At 46.0% G+C, this 26,977-nt stretch overlaps 1 protein-coding gene across 2 annotated transcripts in view; it reads left to right on the top strand.

The window, feature by feature from the left end:
• The first annotated feature begins 24,005 nt into the window (after positions 1-24,005).
• Positions 24,006-26,977, top strand: part of RNF19A (ring finger protein 19A, RBR E3 ubiquitin protein ligase) — a 48,273-nt gene continuing 45,301 nt past the window's right edge. Inside the window, exon 1 of one of the 2 annotated variants that reach the window (XM_015856000.2) lies at positions 24,006-24,132. The gene's annotated coding sequence lies outside the window, so the exon portion shown is untranslated. Of the gene's footprint in view, positions 24,133-24,382; positions 24,526-26,977 lie in introns of those variants that run through there. The other variant, XM_015856002.2, reaches the window with a different exon arrangement.

Genomic DNA, 26,977 nt, shown 5'->3' with positions numbered 1-26,977 from the left:
CACAGCATCTGACAAGACACGAGAACTGGTTCTCCTTTACTTTTATTATAGCTTTTTAAACCACGTTATTAAATATAATATTTTTCCTTGTAATCTTATAGTATAGTATACCCTGCTCTTCAGGGTATTGTAGCACACATATTCCCACACTACTCTCGAGGTATAACCAGATTTACAAAGATAAGTCTTACTTACTTACATCTTCCTACACCTGTACCTATAAAAGGTATGTAAGAACGCAAGGATTGAATACACTAATATTGTAAATGCAAAACCAAAGGATATTCTTTGCAGAAAGAAACTGTGGTGACAGATGAAAGGACATAGAATGGCAGTATGTACGTGTACATATAAATACTGCATCTTCCTGTGTCAGAGTGTGCTGTTACTGAGCTGGGAAACTAAAATCAGCAAGAAATAATCACGTGACCTTAAAGACTATGAGATTTGTTAAAAGTTGGTATGTAGGGAGTTCTTGGTCTTTCACTTTCTCAGTGTTCATGTCCTTCTCTAGTGTGTACTTCCAAGCTGGAAACAAAAAACAACAGAAAACACCAATGAAACAAAGCAAAGCAGAGCAAAACAAAACAAAAAAGCATCATTGAGATTCCTGTATAATCAAAACAGGGCCTGCAAAGACACCGTCTAACAAGAGCCATGCACTGAGACTGTGAGAGCTGGCAGCAGTGAACCTGTCACAATTAAGGATAGCATTTTTTCCAGATAGGATAAACATCATTTGTCACTTCATAAGCCTTAGGATTTAAAAATGGAACTAAAAGTATTTCCTTTACTCCTCCCGATGCAGCTGATGTTGCTTCATCTTCTGACATTGCAAGTATTTGTAGACATCACCAAACTAAATTAAAAGCCTCCTGCCTTTCTGCTCCTTTCCCTTATTCCCCAGTTTTGAAACTGTTTTCTCCAGCACTGATGTACAGCTTTGCTGCTGATTGGTTCAACAGCAGGAACGTGATGAGGGGAAGTTTGGACATGAGGGTGTTTGAGGCTGTGTCCTCACCTTCTACCTGGAACCCTTCTGCTTACTGTCCTGCACGGCCATTAGCACCCACCTCCCCCGACCTTGGCTCTGCCCCCCCCCCCCCCCCCCCCCCCCCCCCCCCCCCCCCCCCCCCCCCCCCCCCAGCTGCTCAGCCAACAAAGTGGAGCAAAGCAGAAACTGCAGCAAAGGGCTGTGACTAATTAAGATGTTATCTCATGAGCAGATTGAAATGAAGGTGCCTGGGAAGAGAATACAAAAATCCTAAGTAGCTGTAAAGTGGCTCTTTTTGCCAACCTTATGGCAGGCACCCCTTAATAACTCACAGCTGTGCATATTTGAACTTCATCTTGCACCAGCTAATGTATTATTGACGTTCTCATTACTGGCAGCAGAGCTGCAGAAAGGACAGTGATATCTGCTCTAACTGATGGGAGGGGTGTTGGGTAGGGCTCCCACTTGTTGCAGGGCACAGGCCCTGTACTGGGAGAGATGTGTAAGGGGGGGAGGAGGTGGGAGAGCAGCTGAGCTGGGAGACTTTGGAAACCTGAGAGTAGGAGGGTGGAGAAGCACAGGTAGAGAAACCTGCAGGATTAGTGACTGTATGAAGTGACTGTATGTAGTGAGCTCATCTCCTTGTTAGCAATGTCCTCTGATGCACAATGGCCCACGCCAAGGGCAGAAGGCAGGTCCCCTGGCCACAGACCAAGGCAGGGAGCTGCTGCCTGGCATGGAGGCCTTGAGTTGATACAGAGGACTCTGCTGTACCCACGAAGGAGATATTGGTGTGCACCACACCTGGACAGCCCACTGCCACCAGGATTACATAGTATGCTTGGTAGTAGCTTTCGTATGGATGCCACCTGATGAAGAAATGGATGGATGCCACCAATTGCACTCCTGCACAGCACCAGGCAGCTGAAAACTTTCCCTCCTTCCACTGAGGTCAAGGACAAAATGATGAAAAGCTCTGTTTTCTGTGCCTGAAACCCATTTTGTCTCCCACTACGCTTTCCCACAGGCAGCCTGGAGCAGATTATTTGTGCAATCTTTACTCAGCTGTTCCAAAGCCTTTGCTGGATGGTGGGGATGGCCCTCCCAGGCAGGTTCTCAGCAGAATGGTCTGGACTCTGCTGGTGTTCTCGCTTATCACTGGGAGGATATTCCAGGACCACATCCATCGGCAGGCAGGAAGTTAATGCACAGCCTACAATAAACCATCTGTTACAAAAACAGCAATCAAAATCAAAAGCAGCAGCCCTTCAGTCAGCAACGTGACTAAACTCAGGTTAGCTGAAGCCAAATTCTCCTTTCAAGTAAACAGACCTCCAAGTATTGCTACTCTGACACATGCTGGATCATTGCTTACAAGATGAAACTAGCCTTTCTCTTGCCTGAACCCAGAGTCGGAGGGAAGTTTTGAATGAATCATGGATGCAAGCCTCGTGGTAGGCAAAGATTCTGCATACATGGAAAGTTTAGCAGTATGTGAGGGATAACCAGCTTTCTATAGGTACCTCATGTAAGATCTCAAGGTGAGCCTGGCAGGTTGCTAGCAGTTTGTGATAGAGAAGTACTGCATGCAGCAGACCAGAGAGAAGCTTGTGTGCACGGGCTGTTTGTAAGCTGCATCCCATCTTGGCTAGCTCAGCCTGCTTCTTCCTGCCAGGGCACTTGGGTGATTCTTCCTGGTCATGCATCTTCTGTAATGCCTTCCTGGTGATTTAGATGAGCTTGCCAGGAGTCTCTCTCCCAAGGATAGACACAGGAAATATCCTTATATTCTGCCCCTCCTTCCTTAAGTTCTCCACACAGAATCACCAAGGTTGGAAAAGACCTATAAGATCATCCAGTCCAACCGTTCACCTATTACCAATAGCTCCCACTAAACCATGTCCCTCAACACAACATCCAGTCTTTCCTTGAACACCCCCAGGGTCAGTGACTCCACCACCTCCCTGGGCAGTCCATTCCAGTGCCTGACCACCCTTTTTGAGAAGTAAATGCAATTTACTCCAGGACTCCAACTCAGGAGTGAGGAACAGATGTGCCTTAGTATTAACTGCTTTGAGATAAACCACACTGGAGACCTGTATCTAGCTCACCTGATTTGCCCTGGCTCCTCGATGTGAATGATGCAGGCAGGAGGACAAGCCTTGTGCAGTGGACATGTTTGTTAGCACATTCCATCCATCCGGTTGTCCATAGATGCTTAACGAGATCCAGTAAGACAGCCATGAAGCCGGGCAACTCAGGTCTCATTCATAATTACTTGCTGTGCAGCAAGCTGCAATCATATGGGAGTTATAGACATTACAGTCTAGGAGCAGGAGGAGAGACCTTACCAACAGGGTTTTAGTTTGAATCATTCCAAGATCCATCTGCGCTCTGAGAATTGCAATTCATGAGCTCAGTCCTGAGAGTATTTCTCAGTATTGTTTTCTGAAATTGGAAAGCACCGATGGAAGCTGTGCAGAAGTCTTTCCTTAACAAGAGCTTTGAGACCTGGTGTCCTCCTTTCCTGAAGCAGGCATCTATCACCAGCAAAGTATGCTTTGCCTTACAAAGCACGGAACAGGGAGGGATTCTATGTCCTGAGGAATTTCCATATAGGAGGTATGGATATGGGGCTTGTTCGAGGACTCCCTCCTGTCCTCCTTACAGGCTTGAGTTCAAATGAGAGCACAAATCTCACTGATAAGGTTGTCAAAACATGCCAATTGAATGTGAGATCTGATTAATAGGGAAGATAACAGCCATGTGATAGGTCATGGGGAGGAAACTGCTAAACCAGTTGTAAAAATGGAGAATGTGTTGGAGGAGGCAGCAGAGCCAGGTCAGGTAGGAGAGATTTGCACTGCACAGAAGTCTGTGCTGGTGTGGAAAGCTTTGCTGTTGGCACACAGGACACTCTGGAAGGGCTTGGAATATCATCAGGAAAGTCACTCTTTTATAACATACAGATGGTTTTAGGACAGCTTCCAGATATTCCTGTGATTTCATTGCCTTAATGCGTTGCATTGCATCCCTCAGTACACTGACAATCAGCCCAGACATCTATCCAGCCAAACCGCCTCTGAGCCGTGGTGGGAGGCATTCCTTGAGAGCTCTTTACCACTGTGGTTGTGCAAAGCAAGCAGGGGAGCTCCCCACACATCATCATTCACAGGATTACAAGGACACCTACAAGGGTCACTGCTTCCCCTTTCCCTGTTAGCATCAGCTGCTGTGGTGTCCATGCCCCAGGTTACCCAGGAACGGCCATACGGCTCCTGTCACTCAGATTACAGTTCCCAACCCTGTGCATTTGCACAGGAAAGGACTGGAGGCTGAGGTGGAGGAGGAAGGGAAAGGCTGGCCACAGATTACTGAGCTGCTCTATCAAAAGGACAAGGTGAAGGGCAGGACGGGTTTTGCAATGCCTTTTCAGCCACAGCAAAGCACCTGTCAGCAGAACAGAGAGGGGATGTGATAGAGGTGAAGAACAGGCGGCTCCAAGAAAGTAAGACACAAGGCAGAGATCTTGCTTTCCCAGCCTGTGATTTCTTGCTTAAGCTTCTTTTGAGACAGTGGCCCTGTATAGTACTTCAGGCCTTTCGCTTCAATCTCAGCCTTATTTATTGTCCCTTCCCAGTGCTCCAGTGCTTTCCTCCTCCCCAGCACTCCTGCAACTGAGGAACTTCGCCAGTGCCACAGCCTTGTCTGAGCGGAGGAATATGCAGAGGTAAAAGCAAGGGCCTTTGCACGCACCAGTGTTTCCACTTAAGCTGTCAGCAGTCACATTGACAGATAACCCTGGCACAAAAGCACGTAGCTGCAATTTATACAACTTTACCCCAAAGAAGTACAAATTGACGCTGGCTTGCTGGTCATGGAAGGGAAGCAGGTTACCAGCCCCCAGCAGCAGATATTGCAGTTAATCTTTTATGCCAACAAAGCCTTGATTTTGATTTAAATCTCCCCTTTATCTTTCTGCCTTTCTACCTTAGAACAAACACACTTTCACCTACAGTGAGTTGGATGAAAAAGCCATTTTTCTTGCCCTGTCACAAAGCCACATAGTGGGGCTACTGCATGTGTGGAATTTTCCATGTGGTTGCGATAAGCAGCCCATGTGCACAGAAGGAAAAAAAAGCTTGGCTTTTAGATGGTGCAAGAATTGCCTCTGATTATTTCCGCAGCACCTGTACAGGTCCTTAACCAAAGCCTCTGGCTGCCTCCAAGTGAAACAGAGCATCAGGTGCTAACACAACAACCAAGTGCCAACCAAGCGTGTAGAAAGTGTCAGCAAACAATGCTGTAGTTGATGGGATATTTAAGAGTGTCACAAACAGCTGTAGCCAGCTAGAGTACATAAAAGGGCATAGCCATTAATTCACAGTAGCCCACACCACTGATTCCATGCACACAAACAGGGGAAGCAGCTGGCTAAATGTCATACTGCTGGCTTGTTTTTGAAGCCCAGGTAACAGATTTCCAGTTCCTTTCAAACATGGTAGGAAAAAACATAAGCAGTGACTTACTGCAGTAGCTACTGACTCAGATAATTCTAGTGTGAGGGTTATGTACTCTGATCCAGAGAAAAATCAGCTGACGGCCTCTGTTTCTATGTAAGTATAGACAAAGTCAGATTCCAAAATACCTGCTTACCACCTATTGATTTCCTGAAGATATTTTAGTGTTTAGGTTTAGCTGAATTCCTGATTGGTGGTAAGTTAAAGGTATCCAGCCCAATCCGTCAAGAAACAGCTTCATTCTTCTTCACAGAGACAGATTGAAGAGCTGAAAAAAAACCAAACCATTGCAAAAAGCACAGCTTGAAAGGAGACAAAGTTCTTCCCAGCCTCACTTCTGCAGTGCTGACAAATTGTGCTCAAGAAATCCACTTCTTCTTCCAGAAAAATTTACACAACATGTTCTATTTTACGTGTTGCGTTTGTGAGCCTTGGGTGAATGCAAACAGCTGCAGGTCTGTCTGGGCAAGGCCTCAGGATCGCTATGGGAAGTGACAGCCCCTCTGAAACACACCTGAGAGTGGCTGCAACTCCAACCCTGCACCGGGGATGGCACCCAGCTGGACGGCCATCATGGGGCAGCCCAGCATCTCACCCATCCCTCCGCTCAACCCTGCTGCCTCCCCAAGTGCTGGCGGTGCCAAAACCTCCAGGCCTCTGCCACAGCTTCCCTCTTCTCTCACTTCTCTCTGCTGACGTAACCAGGCATTTTTGCTTTCAAATCCTGCCGTGTGATGAAAATGAAACATTTAAGAGGAGCGTGAAATTAAATGTGGCCTCCAGCTAGGGCTCCCCAGGAATGCTTCTCAAAGTGCATTATTCATTTTCATCTTTAATTCATTCTGAAATGCCATTTGTGGATCCTGCGATGTGTTCGGGCCTGGAGCAGCACAGAATTATGAGTTCTTTACTACAGGGCCTATGGGACCCACATCATCTTTTGCCTCTTGGGCACATACCTGGGTGCTCACTGCTCAGCAGCTTGGGCCTGTGGTCTGGAACCCATGGCCTGCCTGGTGCTCCTTGGCTTCCTTTTCCAGAAGGGCAGATATAATCCACTTAAGCAGATATAAACATAGGATCATAGAATCACAAGGTTGGAAAGGACATAGAAGGCCATCCTGTCCAACCACAACCTAACCATAGTACCCTAACTAACAGCCCTCTGTTAAATCGTCCCTGAGCACCACATCCAAACGGATGTGTTCTTTGGGAGCTAAGCTTTGGATCTGTAAGTATTGTTCGATGATGGATATTGTGAGAAATTAGGTATTTCTCCAAGTTTTTGATGTATTTTTTTAAACTTCATTTATCTCTGTTTTATTAAATTTGATCTGCTTTACCTTAATGTAGCTCAGTTTGCTGTCAGTGCTGTCCCCTCCGCCAAAGAGAGGATGTTGTGAACAGAAACTGATGAGGCACTCCCAGGCAACAGAGATGAGCACCGCTGATAATAAAGCAACAAGGAAAAAGCAGTTTCTCCTCTATAGCGAGATTTTAGCAGCATGCAGTAAGTAGGATGTAAATTCACATGTAGGACAGACAGGGGAAAACCAATCTGGCCTCGTTGCTCACTCAGTAGATTAGTACCACACATTTCACACAGTGAACGAGGCAACAACTTTGGTTAAAAGCAAAATATATGATCAGGTTGCTATCAGTAAGCAAAGGAGACCAAATTAAAGCAGTACGGGACTCCCTAATCCTGGTGTTTCCTATCTTTGGCTGCTTGACCTTGCAGCCTTACTGTTCTTTGAACACAGTCCGTGGGTTATAAACCAGTATTTATAGTACAGGAATACCCTCATTTCCCCCCCGAGACAAGATGTACTGAGGCAGTGCAGCACAGACACAGCATCTGATCCAGCAAGCTTGCGATCCAAGGAGATTAATAGAGAAGGAAGGGGATGAAGGAGAAATAAGCTCAAACGCATATGGTTGTGTGGCTACATGCACACACACATTAAAAAATGTATTTACATTAACATACGTATTGATTTTAAAACTCAGGATGTTATAAATACATGTATGTGCATAGAGTATATATAGAATTATATAAATACATGCATTTGAGTACCTAGCAAATCAGTGCCTTTCCCCAGCTGCCTTGTAGCCCAGCTAACATATGGCGGCTGGTTTTCCTGGTGGCGTCATAGCGCCAGGGAGCTGTGAGCAGCATTATGGAGCTTCCAGGTTTCATCAGGGAGTTGCTCCACACATAAGGTGAAGTGCGGTGGGATTGCCACAACACACATGAAGGGAACAGACAAATTTCCTGGAAGCCTTTGGGAAATTACCCTTCTAAATAAGTTTGATTTGAAATGTGTTGGAGAAACGTTTTGATAGGAGTTTTTTAAATGTATTTGTTTATCTATCTTTTTAATAAATTGTCCGTTCTACTTAATCTTGACGTTCAGACTCTGCTGTGGGCTGGTTGCCAGTGACCAGCTCAAGTTGACCAGGGCCCCATCCAACCTGGCCTTGAGCAACTCCAGGGACAGAGCACCTAATCTAGTCTTCATAAACTCTTCTCAGCAACAGGCTTGGATATGAAGTAATTTGCTCTCATCTGCAAATGACAAAAGCGGTAGTCGGTAGTTTTCAGTTCTTTTTGAGTCATTAAGCCCCAGACTGTATTTCCAGTAGAAATACAGATTCCTCTCTAGTCAAGTGAAACCTAATTGCAGGAAGTGTAATTTTCTTTGTGCATGGTTTACTGACTCCCCTGCTCCTGGGCCAGAGGACCCCAGCCAGGGCCCCAAAGATCTTAATTGTCATCGTGAATAACTGCCTACTTTCTTAGCAGGACTTTCAGCTCCATAAGGCACAATCTAATGGCTTCCAGTGAGTATTATTTATCATATGTGTATACTGAGACACATGGCATTACTTCCATCCTTCAAGTCCTTATAGAGATGTCCTGTAAACAGCTGTGGGCTGTTCCTGGGACGTATATATTTCCTTGTCATTCTTACGCACAGCAGCTCTCACTTCTAACTTCCATTGTGGTTTGTTGGATTGTATTGATTCATTTTTGAAACAATCGTCTATTTTAACTATTCTTACAAAAGATAAACACAAAGCTTTACAAGTGAGCTGAACTTCCCAGGAAACCCACACAAACATCCCCTCGCTGGCTTGAAAGCCTGATTGTACCACGTACAGACTGACACGTCAACGCACCTTCGTGGGTGACTAACACTGTAACCTCCCCTGAAGAAAAAGACCGGGTCTGTGTGATCTGCTGTACTTGGCAAACCTGCCTTTCTCCATAATCACCAGTGTAAATAAAGAGTAATTTAACTGAAATCAGTGGTTGTACCAGTGACAAACTGGGGCGTAGTAAGATCTGATTCAAGTCCACAGGGGTGAATGTACAGTTGCTGACATGGGTTCATACCACAGACCAGTGCCTCAAAATGACTGGGAAGCCTCAAAGCTGAATGCTGTATCTTTACCAGTTGAGATCTACACTCTGAAATGACTGTTCTGAGCTGAAAAAAAAGGAAAAGAACGTCTCCCATTGTCTTGATTCTAGCTGGTATTAGCATTTCACTCTATATTAATAATGCTCAAAGTGCCCATCCTTCCTTTGGGACTGCGGTGAATGCATGAGTGGAAGAGGAATGACTTTTCGGCAAAGGAAACTGATGGAGCAATGAACTGAGAGAGACAGCTCCTTCCAAAATGATGGGAAGACGGGAAAGGGATGGCCAAGGGAAGGCAATCACTCAAACACCACAGGCTTTTCAGAGACTCTGTGAGTCCCTTTTCCCCATTCCACCTTATTTCCCAGCTGCATTGAGCTGCTGCAGCCTTCAAGCAAGATTGCCTGAGCACACCTGTCAATCAGAATGGCAATGCAGGGAAATGGTCTAGCTCTCACACTGCGGTTTATCTGCTGTCACACTGCTTTTGTATTAATCCTGGCTGCACGGAACATATGGTTCAGAGTCACATCTTGAGAACCTTAAATCTGAATTTAAATGTATATATATTTCATATTCCTGATAGAATCTACTTGAGACATATGTACCCAACTCAGGAAATTTCTAGTATTTTTTATCCCTTCGTAAAGGCACTTCCAAAAGAGCACCTGTGAGCCTTGCAGTGTTTGCTAGAGGCACACCAGTAAATGGGTACTCTGTGTCCTTTCAGCTGGCATTAAGATCGTAATGAATCATTGATAAAGCTAATAATGTACTCAGTTTAATCTAATATTACAGCGTAATAGCTGCGCCTAGTGCTTACAGCTCAGGAATATACAAAAGTAATTAGTTTTACACCACTGAAGCTAACTGCAGTTGAACCTCTCTGGGTTATGAAAGTTTGCCAAGGGAAGTGGTACAAATGATCACCAAAGGCTGCACACGGACTGACTTCTAAGCATCCAGGCAAGTCTCAGTGACACTTTAGCAAAAGGGGAAATAGTATATATCAGACGCATCCCAAGTAGCTCATAAGGGAGCTATTGACATCTTGATGTGAAACTGAGCTACATGGGAGATGTTGTTGGTTCCAAAATCTTTCCTGGAGCTTGCTGTATGTTTACCTTATGAGCAGAGTCACTTCATTTGCAAAGCAAGCATGGATACTATGGGCCAAATGTAATCATATCCTTGGAGCAGGCACCTTCACTGGTATGTACTATAACAGCTCTTTGACGGAGTTACACAGCCGTGGGCCATCCGAAGTTCTAGTTCATTTGCTCCCTGAAATGGCAAACCAAGCATTGTCTTAAACAACAGCTTTTTAAACTTAAATTAGAACATTACACTCCTGATACTGTATCTTTAGGTGGTATCCATAGACAGACATAAATAGACTGGTATGGTATCCCAATGAGTAGTTGAACTCATTCCTCTGATGGAAGTATCCAAAACCAGACGTACCCTGGATTTATCCTGGTCTGTTCATCCCAGCCCAAGATGATCACAGGAGAGTTTACTGCCATATCACTCAGGTAGTCCCTGACTTGGAAGGAAGGCTTCCTAAACAGTCAATCTCTTTCTCTCCTTGCCTGTACTTTTTTATCTCTAGACTGGAAGCTACAGCAGATGGCATTACTACTCACCTGACTTGCAGGGTTGGTTTATCATGCACTAGCACAACAAAAGGATGCATTTCACAGTAGGTTATGACATGGCTACCCTTCTTCCTTAGGCTGACGGGACAAAGTCAAGCCAGATGGGATGGAGCTTGGCATCATGTCTCAGCAAAGCCAGGAGCCCCCAGGAACATCTACAGTATACCTGTGCCATATTTAGTAGCAGTGGTAAGGAAGCAACAGAGCACAGTGGAAAAACAAGACAAAAGAGATATGAAATGATAGCAGAGATGGAACAACACCAGGAAACTGGAGTGCTGTAGCCAACTGGATTAATACTGAATATTGGAAAACCAACATTAACCTAGGAGATGGCCTGTCAGAGCTGAGAAACGGCATAGTACAGTGCTGCTGGTCTTGCCACCCCCTAAATTGGAGCTTTCAGTCTAATCTACTTTGGTTTATTTACTTTAAGAACCATGTCCAGCAGCACCACGGGTGAATTTTACAGAGGGAGTTTGCACATCTGTCAACACGGGGATGAGCTGTGCCAAAAACACAACTCTGCTCTAGCAGTTTGTTGAGTTTTACAGCAACAGTCACTTCAGGCTGTGAGTTCTGCTGGGAAGCTTTTATCACTGCGACCACTTGTTTAAAGAAAGAGGATTCTTACAACCACCAAATGTGGCTTTTAAATGGGGAAAGCTTCTGCAGAGTCACCAGTTTGTCTCTAAATTTGCCATAAACTCCCACACACAACTTTCCTCTCTCCTTTTAGAAAGCTATAATGATAACAGCAATTATAATAGATCACAAACAATTCTGAGAGGGCCTGGCCAACTCATTCCTAAGCAGAATGATGGGACCAATTTTGACTGTTGTCCTTGCTGTCCACAACTCCCTTCATCGGATGCCTGTTATTAAGGTCTTTTCTATTCCTGTGCTCATTTTCTTGCCATTTGTCCCAGCTTTCTTCAGTTTCTCTTTAACTAGGAAAAGATTAAAGGAAGGAAAGGAAAAGTGAAGAAAAAAGACCCAATTGCTTGAGATTATTATTTTTTTTTCTCTGTTGGTGAGAATGTCTGTCTCTTCAGAGAGACCAATTAACATTCTCAGCATCGCTCTGGACCTAATCTAAATATGAATAAAATATCAAACCCTTCCTAAAATTGTTCTTTGTTCTTCTTACCACATTGAAATTGACTTCTTGACACTATGCCAGGCAGAACTTCAATGCAAAATGCATAATTCCTCCCCCTCCACATTTGCATATTGAGATGTCCACTGGCCATTGCTACTGTAACAACGGACCCCCAGTCTTCCCAGAAACATCCTGAAGGTCAATTCAGAACCATTGCAAAAGTTTGGGATGTTTTAGATATCTGGACTGGTGGGCCTATTACATTTTCTTTCCTTGATCTAATGGCACCTTTTTGTTGGTTTAAAGAAATAAGCATTGAACATGTCGTAGAAGAAATGAAGAAAATCCTGTACATGGGAACGTTCGCATGGTTCTTGCTCATTTCTGGCTAATTATGGTCACTTCTACATGTAATTATCCAAATATCTCTAGCAATCAATGCAATTGTACTACGCTGTTTAAAAATCAGCCTCATTAGATTTTGCCTGGTAAAAATGTATTTCAAAACCCTCCATTTTGATCTTATGATAGCTTCCAAAAGGCCTTTAGAAGTAAGTAGGCTTTCTTTGTCTCTTTATTGTGTGCCTGTGTGTGTTCTTTGACACTCATTGCAGTGGTCTGAAAAATGACTATTACCTCCTACAAAAGGCTATTAAGCGTATCTGCAAGTTATTGTACAGTTCTTTCATTTTCAACGCTGTAAAATCTCCAGCTTCGACGACCACAGAATTAAAAGAATATCTCAAGATGTGACCTGGAGATTGAGTGTCGTGCACCCCTAAAAATAGCTCTGCTGGGAAACCCAAGCAACACGCAGAGCTGCTCTCTGGCAATCACGCCAACACATGGTGGAGGAAGAGTGCGTTGTGTCAGACCTGTGCTCCCTCCTGCCCAGAATTAGAGAGAAATGGGGTTTGTGCTTTGGGGCGAGAGGGATGAGTGGAGCTGGGATAAGGTTGGGGCTGGCTGCAGCTCTGCTCTGAGAGAGCAAAGGACCGCAGTCCTTCAGCAGTGCCTGTAATAAGCTGCGATGGAGAGCCAGCCCCCTGCCAGTGCTGCAGCACCAGGGAGGTGATAATTGTCAAAAGCAAGCAGTAAGTGCCCTGCTGAGTGTGAACATCCACTGATACATCGCTGCCATCAGCCAGATGAAGGATATTTTTTCACACTGGGTTTGCTGTTGGAAGAAAAGTGGTTTGTTCTTCGGCAGTAGGTACTTGATTCCTTCTTTTTATCAGTACTAGATCTGTTGCGATCCTAGGGACATGTGAGGGTTAGGATTTGTACTAGAGATTAGAGCAAAAGTGGCCATGGTGGATGGTGAGCAGGGACAGGAGGGTGGCAGGAAGCTGAGCCTCAGGGCAGCCCCTCACTGTGCTGCATGACCACCCCATCAGCTCTGCAGCCCATGGCACGGTCCCATGAACACGAGGAGCTGACCCCCATGTTCTGCTGGAAAACAAAGCAAGTGACGGGCATAAGCACAGCTATGAAGGGCTTTTCTCTTATCTGAAGATCTGCTGCTTTCCATGCATCCCTTTGATTGTGAAGGAGGTTATTCTGGAGTCATCTCTCACAGCTGCACCATAAAATACCTCAGCCATGTGGTTTTAAGCAGCCCAGAGCAAAAAAATAAACCACAGTTCTTTAAATAAAGATGCACATATTCTTGTGACATTTCCACACAATTCCAGTTTCCAAAGGAATCAAGGAATCAAACACTCATTACTACACACACTGTTCTGTAGAGGCCAAATCTGGTCTTTAGGCAAAGAGAATTCCCATTTGGCTGGGCTTATTCATACAGCCTGCAGTTCTATTAGAAGTGGCTGAGAAAACTTCAGACTGGGATGAAGAAGTAATTAGATGAAGAGTTCAATTGTATTAAAAAGTTGTGCATTGATAGAAAAATAGCCCTGCTGCAGGAGCTGCACATCTTAGTTGATATGCAGCTTCCAGGAATTTAGATCTGGGAGAAATGTGCTGTGTAACACTTTATTGCAGCTACAAGGAGGACAGTGAGGGTGAAGAATGGCCCCATAGCGGTTAATCAAACTAGAAATTAAAGGGCCACTCGAGTGCCTGATGTTTTTATATGGTAGATGCCAGGTTAACAAAGAGATGGAGCCTCACAAACTCTGTCTCCCCCCTCCTTTCAGGACTGTGGAGTTCATCTTTCCTACAGTCCACATTCACACAATCCCCCCGGGGCAGCCACATTCATTATTTCTGTAGAACACCGTTTTCCCTTGCTTTTATTAGAAGCAAGCAGCTGGAAAAGATGAGGAGCCAGCAGCATGTGATCGGATGGTCTGTGGGGACCACCAGGCAGCTCTCCATAGGTCACAGTTGGAAATTCTGAAACAGCTCGAGAAGAGCTGGTTTTGTTCTTTGTATGCTAACGCTGAGACACTACGATAGCTGTGCCAGAAAGGATAGTAGTTGTGCATTATATGGGTTAAGATGTGGTTATTTGAATTGTTCAACTGATGACCTAAAGGCAGGAGCAAACAACAGACAAACGCTGTACTGAAGTCTTGGCCTTTTGGCTAAGATGTTAGTAAGCATGATTATTCATTTGAAAAATGAGAAGGGACAGGAAGAACCTGCAAAACACCAAGGGAAAATAATCCCATTGAATTTGTTGTCAGTCCCATCAAGACTGGAAGGGACAAAAGAGCTGGGGGAGTGACCAAGCTGTGGAGAACCAGGCGGAAAACTTTGCCAAGCCCTTGGAATAGCTCTGTGTGGTTCCCAAAGGAAGGTGAACGCCATTGACCGATGCTCTCCTCCATATTTATTTTTGCATACGAGAGAAGAGAAAGAGTCGTCTTCACACATCTTTGTTTTCAAACTGCCTTTCATTTACCTGGCTCTTAGAGAATGGCACCAGGACCGGATATACATCGGAAGGTTAGTTTTATTTACTGATCAGAAAATTGCTACTTGGTACATTCTAATGTGAATAGATCCTTGGGTAACAGGGATAAAGGAGCCTTGAAATGGAAATGCTCAGAATTACATTTAGGTTCTTTTCTTTAGCAGCAGGAACAGCAGACAGGATACCCACGGATTTAACTGACTCCTATTCAGAATACCACCTGTGGCTTTTCTTGTTGCACTGCTACTTCATTCAGTACTTGATTGAATATTTCTATGCTAGTTGGTATAGAAGAGTCTTATCTTCACTTAGTGTCTATTTCAGATTCCAGAAACATAATATTAAATGTTCTGGATTAATCCTCTTGAAATCACACTAGCTCAACATGTTTAACTGCTCATTTGGTTTGAGCTCAACTGCATTTGTGGCATAGATCTCCCGATCTCTCCAAATCAGGGCATTCATTAATGAAGTTCCACTTGCCATCAATTTCCCCTTTTCCACAGATAAAAATCAGTTTTCCCCGAGCATTTTGCTTAAATTGACTTGTCAACTGAATGCAGCACTTTGTCATCTCGTTCATAATTCTGCAATACTTCAGGGACAGACAGCATTGACAACCACATTGCTCCTGTTATATATGTCTATGTGCACGTGTCAAACAGAACACCAGACCTTGCAACAAAAATACATATTCAAATTATAGGTTTATTGGCATCACGTCTTCCTACTGTGCTAAAATAGCCTCCCGCAGTCTATATTTGGTGCTGCTATTTCTGCATCCTGCATTTTGCTGAGCAGCATGACAAAAAGAAAGCAGGGCACCATGGGCCCAGTGTTTCAAGGGTGTTAACACACTCTTCTCTGGGTTCTTCCTGACGTATTAGTGTCGAGGGTGAGTCCTTTAATCCCACCTGGGGTGTTCTCAATGCCTTTCACTTTAAATGCACGAGCATTTAATACAACAAATAATTATGCAAGAATCACCATCTAGATTTTTATGAACACTGTGAAGGGAGAAACATTTGATACCTTTCCTTACACTTGCCTAATCCAAGGGCACAATTCATCTTTCCTAGGTTTTCAGATGCTAAGTGTGAATCTCAGCCCATAATCTGTGCATTCTGTACACTGTACACAGACAGAAAGGGACTCATGCAGCTCCTTTAATGATAATCAGTTGACATGGTGCTACAGCATACTATGGGCTAATGGCATGTGCTGGATACATGATAAAATCTTTACATTAACCTGTGAGTTCAGTATCAGAATGCGGAGTGTTTCTAGTGTATCCACTCTTCAGAACAGCACTGTATGACCTTCAGATCCTAACTCCGGGTGCTGAGGCCTATAGAAAGGCAGGAAATTGATTCAGCCCTTGTAAATGTAAAATCCCACAAACAAAAGAATATAGGAGGCAAATGACAGATGAGAAAGAGCTCTAAAAATAATAAAAATAAGTTTATTGTCATTTTGTCTTGCTGTTTGGTTCATGTAACCAAGCAATACAGTTGTCACAAGGCAGGTGGGAAATCAGAAGCAGGAGTGTGTCATGAGATCTCTGCTGTAAACCTGTAATACAGCACCATGAAGAGGATTTAAATTGATGCCATTGAAATATCTGTCATTGTGACTAATGTAATTACTCCACTGAGCCCTGTCTCTAGCAATGGGCAATATCAGAGGCTGCAAACGAATTGCTCTACTACAGAGCCTGAATGCACTTGTGGAAGTGTAAATTCTTCCCTTGCCTGTGGTTAGTAGATTGCATCATTTGCTTATTCTTTCCCCCTCACCCCTGCAGTTATGTGAATTTCTTATCGATCATAAACTCATTCAGCCTTCTGTAAATATCAGCTAAGTATCTGGGTGTAATAATGAATTCCATTCACCAAGAATATCAGATCCCACATTGCAGGTCTCAGATCTGATAGCGAAATAGGTGGTGAACTGGGGAGACCTGAAGCTTACAGCATACAACTCTGGCACTGCAGAAGGTCCACACAAGCAGAGATCTATGCAGCAAGAAGCCATTGCACAAAATAATGTTGTACCAAATCCCATAATCTTTGCTCTGTGCTAACTCAGCACTCCCTAATGCAGTGAAAGACAGGACAATTATCAGCAAGGTCCAGAGCAGGATCTCAGCACCACAACCATTTCACTTACTATGCACATCAATGCTGCAACAACATCATGGAGCATTTCCCAGGCTGGAAGGAAGGTGAGATGTTATTCTCCACTGGGCACTGTGGTTGCACAGCCAGCTGAGCCTATTTAAAGCTAGCCCAGATACATCTACATACCCTGCATTACAAATAAACCCCACAGCAGTGTTACAGAGCCTGCTTGCTGAGCAGTATGACTGCACTTCTGTTGCCTCAAGTAGAAACCTGCATTATCTCAGTGGTTAAAGTTTACAGAAATTTGAAAAGAAGATATTAAAAATTGATCAAGTTTCAGCATCAAATATCAGTTCAAGCCCCTCAGGAATAAACGTGGTGGAGAAACAGCTTCCAGAGAGTAGTGAGTAGCACTGCAGTCTCCAGAGAGGACTTACTTTTGCAGGTCTTCTGGTAGGCTGCATCTGCAGTGAGTATTGAATTAGGAATGATATCTGAGGGAGAAAATGATCTCCCGAAAAGCAGGTGTAACCCTAACCCTGCTTTCTGACCATCTCAACTTTGTGACTCATTACCCTTGGGTGAGAGGAAATCTCCGACCGTGTGCCTTGGCCAGAACTGAGTGCAGGGAGGGGGAGCGGGACAAAGGGCTGCAGGATGAGTGAAGTCATAGGTGTCATGTACTTAGCTGATCTAATGCAAAAATAGAAAAGAATCAAGGCAAAGAAACCCTGTGAAGATGGGCCAAGAAAAAATAAAGGAAGCAATACCAACAACACGCTGTAACTTCTGTAGGCACAGACCTCAGAGGATCCAAGTCCAATTCTACCTTGATTACTTCGGGAGACTAAGCAAATTCTGACATGAAAGGCAGTAAGAGGCTCACTGAAGACACCTGGTTGTAGAAATTAACAACTGTGGTCTGAAACAGATATTGCATGTATTTCACATCAATTCATTTTTCTTTGTGAGGACGGATAAAGTGGGCATGCCATGCAGGAGCTGTATTACCCCATTTGTAGCATGGCAGAGGAGAAGCCATCCTCCTTTCACCTCACCCCGGGATTGGAGCTCACAGAGGCTACTCTTGAAGTTTTAGGCTGAGCACTTCTTGGATCATCTGCTCAGTTCAGGTTCATTTCTTGCACAGGTAGGAAAACAGATTCCCATCAGGACTGGATCTGCAGCTGACGGCACTATAATAAGCAGTGGTCTTTGTTAATATTTCTCCTTCTCTGTAGCTTAGTTTGATTGATGATCAGACTGAAAACCTTGGGCTGCTTCAGATACTTCCTTGCACATCAAAAGGACATTTGGGACCAGCAGTTATTTTCCAGTCATGCTGGACATGGCCAAACTAGGCACATCCTGGTATGCTGCTAATCAAACATTAGAATTGTTTGTAGCCCTCTGACAAAGATTTAGCAAGGTAGTGTTCCTGAGTGATCTCACAGCACTGCAATTACTGCCATCTCTGTGTGCAATGACTGTCCAGAAAAGGTGCTTGATCACTTGAGAGCTGCTGAAGAGACTGATGGTTCTCTGGACCCTCTACCACGAGATCTTGCTCTGCTAGTGATTTGTGTGGAGCCAGCTTCATGTGAGGGAAGAAGATGTTCCTACCTCACTCTATCAGTATCTGGATGGGTTGAGGAAGGAGAGAACAGAGACTTCTGGGCAAGAGGTGAAGTCTGCAATTGCTGTTTCATAGTGGTTATGCTGAGGGTAATAACAGTAAACAGCCAACTTGCCAGAGGTGTTGGCAGGGAGACAGGCACAGCCATGAGCGCAATGCTTGCAGTGAAATTGCAATACTGGCGGTGGCCCCAGCATGTAGAGGACAGCAGCAGTGCTCTGCAAGAAGAGTTCACCCACTGGCACTGGGAAGGATCTTGGTGTGCTCCCTTCATGTCCCCTGCCCTTGGGCAGCAGCTCAATGGGCAGGATGTTTTATCATGAGTTTGTTTGTGAGGGAACCTATACTTAACATTGCAGATGATCCACACCATCCAGGACTAAGCAGTAACTAGGACTTTGGGGTGTAGTTAATGTGTCGCCGCAAAAGTATGAATGTACAATGTTTGTGAATCTAAGTACAGATAAATCAGAGCAGATATTAACTCCTGGAGGAAGGGCAAATATAAATACTGTCTGGCTCTGCAGAAGATGGACCATATGTGCTGATTTGAGACCAACTTTAGAAAAAGAATAGTCCTTTCCTAAGCAGGGCTATTCCTACCATGACTTTAATCTTTTCACATCTAGCAGTGTTGATGAAGAAGCTATTTAAAACAACCTCTAGCACTTTTGCCTTTATACAATTCCTACCCCCTATCCCACTGTCCTCATGCTTAATACAGCAAAAACATTCTTGCTCAAGCCTTCCAGAAACAATTTCACCTTTGGGCAGAGACTAAACATGACGCTTCTCACACCCCAAAAACAGAAGTTCCAGTCTGTTCCGGGTAATGGAGGAGGAAAGCCCAGGGGACCGGAGTGTTGTGCAATAGAAAGGACAGTCTATTGCTTTTCACAGTGTAACTCCTGCTGGATTTTCATTTCTTCTTTTAACAAGTTAAAGCTACCCAAGGATATAAGTTAAAAGAGGGAAGATTTAGGTTGGACATTAGGGGGAAGTTCTTCACTAGGAGAGTGGTTAGGCCCTGGAACAGGCTGCCCAGGGAGGTTGTGGATGCCCCGTCCTTGGAGGTGTTCAAGACCAAGGTTGGACGCGGCCACTGGCGCAACCTGATCTAGTAAATGTGTATGTTTGGTGGCCCTGCCAGGCAGGGGGGTTGAACTACATGATCCTTGAGTCCCTTCCAACCCGGGTCATTCTGTGATTCTGTGATATATGGAGTGACGGACCTCTAATAAGGGCTAGCTCAAAGTAGGGATCACACAAGCACCTCACGCCTTCTCTCCCATAGGTCCCTGACTTCCACAAGTCTCCAGAGCTTGAACATTTTATCCAGAACTGGAGTTTCAGGCGTTCACAAAATGTTAAGCTCATAAAAGGTATCCTGGGCTCCATCAGGAGGGGAGTGGTCAGCAGAGACAGGAGGTGATTATCCTCTACTCTGCCCTTGTACGGCCCCATGTGGAGTACTGAGTCTAGATCTGGAGCCCCCAGTACAAGAAAGACAGGGAGCTGTTAGAGGGGGTCCAGAGAGGCAACAAAAGATGATCAGAGCTGGAGCACCTCCTTACAAAGACAGGCTGAGGGAGCTGGCCTTGCTCATAGCAGACAATGCAGTATCAGGCTCTAGGACAATAAGGTCTCTATTTTACTTCTTAAATTGCTTTAAAGCAGATTTTCCTTCTTGGAGCAGGCATGTTCTGAGGCCTGTAGTTTGAGGTATCTTGAATTTTTTACCCTTGCTTTTTCTTCATTGACTACTACGAGAACTACAAGAATCAGATGATGAAACTGAGATAGCTGATGTCTGAAGTGGCCATGGGAGCCTTAGAATCATAGAATGATAGAATCATTATGGTTGGCAAAGACCACCAGGATCACCAAGTCCAACCCCAACCCAGCCCCACTGACCACGTCCTCAGTGCCACATCTCCATGTTCCTGGAACACCTCCAGGGACGGTGACTCCACCACCTCCCTGGGCAGCCTGAGCCACTGCCTCACCACTCCTTCTGAGAGAAATGTTCCCAGTATCAACCTGAACCTCGCCTGGCACACTTAAGGCCAGAAAAAGGACCAGATGGACAGAAACAGCCCCTGTCCCAGCAGCATGATTCATCTTTAATGTTTTTATGACATGCTGAGAATTTGGAAATTCTCAGCCTGCACGTTATTTACTGGTACTTAGCCATTCTGTAGCTCGGATCAATGAGAGCATCTACCTCATCTTGCTCTATTTGATACTAATCCATTCTCCTAAGCATTTATAATACTTATCATAGGTATCCTGAGTTTAAATATCCTTTCATTTTATCTTCAGGTTAATTACACTTGACAAAAATCCTAACTGGGATTTCTCCCATGGTATGTAGTATTTAACCTATTCCACTCAATACAACTGATGATAATCAGTGTGGTAAATGATTTTGCAGAGATTAAATAGAAACCTGGCAGAATTCTACACCTATTCCTGTCCTTGTGCAATTTGTATCTTGGTTATAATGATATATAAGAGTATTTTTATCAGTTATGTGTTGATATTCACTGCTGCACATTTTTTCATGCCTGGTCTAGAGACACATTTTGCTCCCAATGGATAACAGTGATGTTTCAGTTGGTCAAGAGGTTTGTCCTCTCTTCTTCAGGTGCAAGTTCACAGTGTGTTTTTTACACTAGAATTTCTCCAGCAGCAAAATCGATCCAAGCAGTTCTCTGCCTGCCTCGTGCCACTTGCTCCTGCTGCCACATCAATTTTCTGCCACACTTTTCAATACAAATGTGGCCGTTTATGAGGCAATACTGCGAGATGGATTAGTAGGTGAAGGATCTGAAGATAAACTCTACAGAAAATACGTTTTTGGTGGGAGAGTTGAGCTGGTAGATGTAGGAAAGCAGTGAATTCCCAAACAAAGGGTGTTCTGAAGAGAGTGGAGACCAGATGATGGCAGAGGCTGTAGGAAATACTAAATTACCTACAGATAATAAAAGGAGCTTGGCTTTGGAGACTTCCTGTTTAAGAAGGCTGAACCAGTCACGAGATTTCTGAGAGAGAGAGATAGGTGTGGGATTAGAGGGACGGAATCATTTATCCACCGTGTTTGAAGCTCTTCCAAACGAGTTAAAAGACTTGGACATAAACATTTCATGTTCCATCCCAAGGCACAGTACCCTTTCCTACAAGATACCACTGCTGCACATGTAAGTAATGACACTAATGCTGAGACCTGTGGTCCACACAAGCATGGGCAATGAGAAGAATATACCAAAACAGGAGAAGGTTATCCACAACAACTCCATTCTTCATTCCCCATCACTAAGGGAAGAAGCACTTTTCTTTCTCACCTCTGTTTGCGCTGCTATGATCTTTGCCATCCCACATTTGACAGTGTGCTGTGTGTGCTTACATACACCAGATGCTTTGTTTGGATGCTTGTATTCTGATTACAGCACTTTATAACGTTTCTGCCAGCAGCAGAATTAAATACTCCTCTATCTGAGATGTCCTCCAGAAAGCGAATTGGAAAGACAGGATCGTGTGTTTCATAAACTTGTATACTTGACAAAATGTACTGCACATGAGCTATTTCCTCTTTGCAGAAGGATCTGGGCAGTCCCTGCTTTTCCTCAGTATCTCTTTGTCATCCTGCTCTGTGCAAATAATAAGGAAGCGAAGAAGAAAATAAACATATCCTCCTTACAAATCAAAACAAACCTCTATCATTTATTTTAGTGCACCGCTTGTGCAGAATGGCTCTCTTTCCTCCCTGTGCTTTCTGCATTTTGCTAATTGACTGTTCTGAATGCTTCTGTCAAAAGGCACCTACGTAGCTGCAGGCTCTCTGCTGTGTGGCTCTTAGAGGCAGCTGGATAGAGCTCTCTCTTTTGTCCCTCATCAGTTTATAGGGGAAACCATCAAACTGCCGCAGTGACCACTCCAACTCCCAATGCAGAACTTAAAAACCCGGCCTCCACTGCTCTCCTGTTCTCCACCATTAGCCAAGAGACCTCAGAATATTCTTACTGAGTGGCTGAATCCCTCCAGACATGTAGATACCGATACACACTGCATTACTTTGCTTTTCTTCTGGCTGCTCTTTGTTTTATTGCAACTGACAGCTGCACATTTGAGTTGGTAAAACCGTTTGCTGTTCTGCTTCCACTCAAAATGTGTTCACTTTTCAGGCTGTTCTGTGTGCTGTCCCCCCTCTTCATCCTCTGCCACTCATTCATCTTCACTCTCGCTTTTGCTTTTTCTCCCCTCATACCAACCCCACTTCTCCCCTTTATTTCTGTGCACCACATTTAATACATAAGAAAGCATCCGAGACATTTCCCTGCAAGGTTATACATCATAATTTTCTGCATATGTTGTCCAGCCACATGCAAGGGCACTATAGATGAGCCTGAAATGACGTGTGCATGTCTGCAGTGCAGGAGCCTCAGAAACTCACCTATTTAGCTAGGAAACAAAGAAGGAACTGCATGGTTTGTGGACAACATACCCAAAATTCCAGTGTAATTTTGCTACGCTCCACAGGAAAATGATGGTACATGTCATCTATATTGCAACACATGCATGCTAAATACAGGCTAACGGACCTATCTCTACTTCATAGGGAGCAACACTGTGTATATGTGAATGCGGGGCAAAACCTGCTCTGGGCACTGCATTTACTCTGAAGTATGAATGACTAACCAGGGAGGGAAAAAGGCACAAGGCTTAAGACCACCGTAGTAGCAACGTACACAGGTAACTCCCTGTGCAGCAAAGGGAGGGGAGTATGGAGCTGGCCCAGAAGTGCAGCCCAGCTAAAGCGTGCATGGCGTTCCTGCAGAGATGGGGAGTCCTGAGGAGAAGCTGTGAAGGTCACAGGAGAAAGAGACAGAGGGCTGACCGAGCAGCTGGGCTGGGGCGCTCCTGATGGCGAGAATCACAGAATGACCCGGGTTGGAAGGGACCTCAAGGATCATGTAGTTCCAACCCCCCTGCCTGGCAGGGCCACCAAACATACACATTTACTAGATCAGGTTGCCCAGGGCCCCGTCCAACCTGGTCTTGAACACCTCCAAGGACGGGGCATCCACAACCTCCCTGGGCAGCCTGTTCCAGGGCCTAACCACTCTCCTAGTGAAGAACTTCCCCTAATGTCCAACCTAAATCTTCCATCTTTTAACTTAAAACCATTTCCCCGTGTCCTGCTATTGTCAGCCCTTTCGAAGAGTTTACTCCCCTCTCTGGGTAAGTTTCCTTCAGGTACTGAAAGGCTGAATGAGGGTCACCTTCGCAACCTTCTCTTTCTCCAGGCTGAACAAACCCCACTCCTCAGCCTGTCCTCATAGGGGAGGTCTCCAGCCCCCTGATCATTTTCATGTCCTCCTTCTCTCGGCCCTCTCCAAATTCCATGGTCTTTTGTACTGAGGGCTCCACACCTGGACACAGTACTCCAGATGGGGCCTCACAAGAGCAGAGTAGAGAGGGACGATCACCTCCCTATTCTCACCCCTCCTTCGGCCCGGCTCCCCTCAGCCCTGGCCCTGCAATGCCGCCCCGCTCCGTGCTGGGCCCGCCCCACCACCGGCCGTGGGCGGCGCCGTGCGGCTGAGCTCAGCGCGTCGGGAAACCGCCGGGGCCGCCTCCTCGGCGGGCAGCACCGCCCCTCAAGCCGCGCACACACTCCCCACACACACACACACACATACACGGCCGCTTCCTGCGTGGGGCCGGACCCGGCGGGCGGAGCGGCGCCGCTTCCTCCCTCCCTCTCTCCCGCCCGCCGCCGCCTCGCAGGTACCGGGGGTCGGGGCGGGGGGTGCGGGAGCCCTGCGGCGGGTGGGCGGCCTCCCCTCGGGCCTCCTGCCGGGGCCGGCAGCCGCCGCCCCGAGCGCGGCGGAGGGAAAGGTGGAGCGGAGCGGGGCTTCCGAGCCGGGGCCGCCCGTGGGCGGGGGCCCGAGCCCGGCGGGGCGAGGGGTCGGGCGGGGAGCGGCCGGGGAGCGGCGGCCGAGGGGCGTCTGAGGGCGGGGGGCGGCAGCGGCTCCTCGCATTGCTGCCGGGTGAAGTCATCGCGCCCATTGTCTCCCCTCGGTTCCCCCCCGGGCGGGGCGAGGAGCCCGGCCCGCCCCGAGGAGGAGGAAGGCGAAGAGGAGGCGAACAGGAGGGGGCCCGGCCCCCGCTCCCCGCCGGGTGGGTAACGACGTGCGGCCGCCCGGACGCCGCGCCTCCGCTCGAGGGATACGGGGGAGGCCCGGCCCGGTGCTGCCTCGGTCCCGGTGTGCGGGGCTTCCCTGTGCGGGGGCGGAGTGGTGCCGGTGGGCGGTGTCGGGCCGGGTGTTCCCGTGCCCGGGTCTCCCCGCGGCGCTGGCGCTGCTCCGTGTCCCGTGTGTGTTGGGGGAGCGGGGACAGGCAGAGCGGCTGGGCGGGGGGTGGCGGCCCTCGTAGCCTTCGTGCCCTCGTGGTCGCTGGCCGAGAGCCGTGTCAGTGCGGGCTGGGAGCGATGGGTGGGTGGATGGAGGGATGGATGGATGCTTCATCGCCTTTGTCGTCGAGGACGGCGTTATTTGTGAAGGGCGAAGGTTGGGAAACGGGTCTCGCAGAGTGGAAAAGCCAGCTCACAAACTCACCGTGTAAATGATCTGTTATTTTTTCCTTAAGAGTTAAGAAAAAAAGTTTTTAGGAAAAAAAACAAAAACAAACAAAAACAGCACATTTTTCTCTTGTATTTCACAGTCGGATGAGGGTTTGTTGTGGTTAAATTGGGTAGGAAGGCTGTTCGGTTCGACGTTCGGAGCGAGGTGAAGCTGTGCGCTGTGACCGCCCGCTGTGCGCGGGGCGGCGGCGCTGCTGCTGCGTGGAGCTCTGCCATGATCGAGCTGTAAATACCGAAATGTTTCTGCTCGAAACTTTGTGAAATATGCGAAAACGTTTCGTGTTAATGGCGTGTGAACTAGGCCGGCTCGGGGCGGAAAGTGAAAATGAAAGCTTTGAGCGTGTTGGCAGCGATGCTGCTCTTAAAATCACTGCGCTAAAGGCTTTACAGGAAACCTCTGTATGCGCATTTTCTGCACCGTGCCGGAGTTCCAGCTCTGCTTTATGAAGTCCAGCATCTACCAAACGCGGAGCTGGAGCTGTTGTGTTTGTGTCGGCAGCTGTTCTGGGGTCAGAGGACAGCAGCGATTCTGAGAGGGGCAATCTAAGTGTCTAAGTGTGGCTTCCTCTTACATCCACCAGACAGACATAACGCTTTTCTTACATAAAGCCATCGTCAGATTGGGCTTCATTGTGCTGGTTGGAGCTCGGGAGGAAGGAAGGGAGTCGGTAGGTGGGTTTGTTTACCTCGGTGGTGTGTACAAACACGGGGCTCTGCAGTAGTAAATGAATCACTAAGACTCCCGTAGCGTTCCCAGTGAGTGTTGGTACACGTGTTAGGTAAGATTGTATTGTGTGAATACGTTCCAGGCCTTGAATTCTTCTGTCAGTTTGGTGCAGTGTTTTAATGGAGAAAATGAACATGTTTTATTATTCATTAACAGTCTTTAATGTTATTCCACGTGACAAACCTTTAGACTTTGAATTTGTCCATTGAGGAGGTGGTTCTGAATCCCAGCTATTCCGGTTTATTCAGTGAAGCTGATATTCTTTAGGTTTATCGAAAGGATTCTTTGCAAAGATTCCTTTCTCCCTTTCCAGACAAACAAAGTAGGGTGCCAAAATCTTTTCGGAGGACTTCTGCTTTGGAAGTGCTAGGAAAGGTCTTTGAACTCTGAAGTACAACTCAGCTGTTCTGCACCACTGGATGGCTTTTAGCCAAGCTTGTGGTCTCTATTATGGGGTCAGTTTACTCTGGCCTGTGGTCAGACACCCGTAATTATCTTTGTGATTTGTTTTCAGAGTTGGACCTGGACGCAGCGTACCAGATTAGCAGAATAGATTTGAATACCTGACTGGAACAAATGGATCGATGCATGTTTCAGGCTCTCCTTTTCTCAGCATGGTTCCTGGCATGCGGCTGAGCTGTGAGCTGCTCTGATCCATAGGGTCAGCGAATGCACTGTGGAGGAGCAGTGAAGATGCCCAGTTTAACTTCGGCTTATCCTTGAGGAAGTTAATGTCATTTTTTCCCCCCCCTCTTTTTGAATTTGTCTTCGAGCTGCATTTCTGTTGTCCATTCTGTATTAACTGGTGGAAGATGTGCCAGTTCACTCAGCTACACATGTAACACAGCTTGGAGATGCTGAGAATGCTGTATGTAGGACCATAAATTGTTAAATGCATCTGAATCACCTGGAGGTGGCTGCTGCCAGGAAGGTAAAATGTTCCATCAGGCCCTGCAGAAGTCATAGCTTTGTGCTTTGGTTTCATCAGCGTGTTGGTGGCTTTGCTTTCTTTTTCCCTGTAAGAGAAAACATGAAGGTAGCTCCATCAGTTCCTAGGAAATACAGTTTCTTAATATTCCCATATTTCACAAGAGCAGACTTCCTTTAATTTCTGATTACTTGAAGTTTTTTCCATGATCTGATCTAACATCTCTTCTGTATTTGTTTGTCTTTTACAGTGAAGGAATCTTTAAAGAAAAAGCCGAGTTCTTTTGTTGTTGCACATAGGTTACGTTTCAGATATTGCCTTCTACTTTAACTCA

The sequence above is a fragment of the Coturnix japonica genome, chromosome 2 (assembly GCF_001577835.2).
Source record: "Coturnix japonica isolate 7356 chromosome 2, Coturnix japonica 2.1, whole genome shotgun sequence".
Classification (NCBI taxonomy): Eukaryota; Metazoa; Chordata; class Aves; order Galliformes; family Phasianidae; genus Coturnix; species Coturnix japonica.
The sequence above is the reverse complement of the archived record's forward strand: the minus strand, read 5'-3'. Positions and strand labels throughout refer to the sequence as shown.